Consider the following 2,657-nt stretch of genomic DNA (forward strand, 5'->3'; position numbering starts at 1 on the left):
GATTTTCCTTCCTTTTGCCTCAATTTTCTATTTGATTATTGCCCTTTCAAAAAGGTGACATTTCCTTTCCTCCCTGTACTGCTTATCTTGGTCTTGGCTTTGCTAGTCATTCTTGTGTATTTGGGAGTAAGTTCTGCCTGTTTATAGTCCCTTATGCTTAACTTGTCCTCTTTGTAAGGACTCCTTGTTTTGTTGTTTTGTAGTTTAGTTTTGTTGTTGGCTTTTTTTTTTTTTTATTATTTATTTTTAATATTTTTTGTTTTGGTGGTTTTTTTGGTTTGTGCTTTTGTTTTTTTTACTTGCATGTCTGACATGTAACTATGCCTGGGTTTTTTTGTGGCTTGGGTAAATTGCATACACAAAACTTATATGTTGGGATCTCTTACACTGTTTTAGTATGCTTATATTATAATTCAATGTAAGATAATACTAATTACAACCCTATTTATAATTTATAGGTGTCACAGGCCTCCAATTTTTTTATATCTCCTAAATTACTTTCTGACAGAAAAATGCATATGAGGACTTTGGGTGGTGATTAGGGATTTCCAGCTGTATGATAGTTCCTGTGCAATTCATACAGGAATCCCTATAAGATACTTTGTTGTCTCCATAACATACATGCAGGCATACTGTACTGCACATATGAGATGTGTCTAGAAACACTGGATTTATCACACATGAGCTCTGTAGAGTGTACATGCATGCATCCTGCTGTCTGAAATTAAGAAAAACATTAAGGCATCTGTCAGCTGAACAGGTTTTTTCCTGTCCTATTGAGGTAATTTTGAATTTGAGCTACAGTGTTCACATGACTTATCTCTGTATGCATGGTGAGTGTTTTGGTTTAAACCATATCAATAATAACTATAATAATAATAATAAACACTATTAATAGTTAGTAGTTAATATAAAGTTAATAATGAACCATTAAAATACTTACCTGGCAGGGGAGTCATCATGATCAGGCAGGTGGTTTTCCCAGGGCAGGGCCCATTCCCTGCACTCTGGGTGTGCTGATCCCTGCGATTTCCCCAGCTGCGGGAAACTCAACTGCATAATTTGCAGTAGTGGGGGACACTTACTACTACTACTACTACTACAAGGGAGATCATTCATGCTCTCCCTTGGCTTTTCATTGCTATCCCACACACCCTGCCACTCAATAACTGTCCAGCCTTAGGGAAGATATCTTGGTGGTGTTCTGAAATAGTTGTTTAACCTTAAACAAGACCTGAGCCATATTCAGGAATATGCTGGCTCCCAGCAAGAGGACCAGGTTGGTTTCAAAGGTACTCAAAAGATACTCAAAATCTTTGGAATTTGCAAATGCTATGTAAATAGCCTGGTAGGGAAGGGGAATATGTGGGAGGAGGTCTCCTCCATTATTTGATGCTCCAAGGAGAAAAGGCAAAAGGCATAATTATTAATAGTTCCCACTACATGGCTCCCAAAGTAGGGAGGTGATGAGAACACATACCAGGTCAGTTTAATGATCAGTAATTCTATTGTATCACAAGCCACAATAACAAAGTGAGACTTGTGATATGATAGCCCAGGCCCCAAGGGCGATAAGCACCAAAGCAGACTATAGGCTGCAAGTAAGGTGTGACATAACAAAATTCTGAGACCAAATGCAACAATTCCAAGAGCAAATAAGTCAACATTGTGACCAGTGACTATTAAACCAAAACAAAAGATGCTTATAACAAATTTGTTTTGTCACACTCTGGGCAGGTCTGTTATCTCAACCCTCAGTGCCCCATGTTAGGCGACAAAAAGGATTGTCATGCTTTAAACCCAGCCAGTAACTAAGTGCCACACAGCTGCTTGCTCACCCCAGCCCCAGTGGGATGGTGAAGAGAAAGAATGTAAAACCACACAACTGAGATAAGAGCAGTTTAAAAAGTAAAGTATAACATAGTACTAATAATAATGATAAGGGAAATAACAAGGGGAGAGAATATAAAACTAAAAGAAGAAAAAAACAATAAACACAAGTGATACAATTGCTCACCACTTGCCAACTGATAACCCAGCCCAACTTGAGCAGCGATCCAGCCTTCTATGTAGCTCCCCTCAGTTTACATACCGGGCATGATGTGCTGTGGTATGGAATACCCCTTTGGCTAGTTTAGGTCAGGTGTCCTGTCTCTGGTTCCTCACTGCTTCTTGTGCTTCTCATCACTGGCAGAGCATGAGAGCCTGAAAAGTCCTTGATCAGGGTGAGCACTACTTAGCAACAACTAAAACATTGATCTATTATCAACACTGTTCTCAGACTAAAGCCAAAACTGCACCAGGAAGAAGATTAACTCTATCCCATCCAAAACCAGGACGGTGAGGATCATAACATGTAGGGACACTATGAAATAGGATGTTGCCTTGCATAGTTTGGGTTACTGAAGATTCTCATTCATATACGTGCAATAATTTTGTTTAAATGATGTCAAGACTTCACAAAACCTCAAGAATTGGGGAAATAAAAGAAGAGAGTCTAGAGTGTTATGATATAAAAGCTTAAGTATAAATGTTTCCTATATCAAATACACTGAGGTTCACATGGCATTACAGTGACAGTACTACCATTATACATGAAAGTAGTAAAACATCATAGAATCTCTTGGGGAAAAGAAATAAAAATGGAGTATGCTTTC

The 2,657-nt window shown here is 38.5% G+C and overlaps 1 pseudogene; it reads left to right on the top strand.

Annotated features, from left to right (window-relative positions):
• The first annotated feature begins 935 nt into the window (after positions 1-935).
• LOC130601223 (U1 spliceosomal RNA) lies at positions 936-1,084 on the top strand (annotated as a pseudogene).
• The last annotated feature ends 1,573 nt before the right edge of the window (positions 1,085-2,657 follow it).

Source organism: Pezoporus wallicus, unplaced genomic scaffold (genome assembly GCF_028554395.1).
Source record: "Pezoporus wallicus isolate ANWC-B61680 ecotype Strahan unplaced genomic scaffold, APGP_CSIRO_Pwel_v1 contig_6484, whole genome shotgun sequence".
In the NCBI taxonomy this organism is placed as follows: domain Eukaryota; kingdom Metazoa; phylum Chordata; class Aves; order Psittaciformes; family Psittacidae; genus Pezoporus; species Pezoporus wallicus.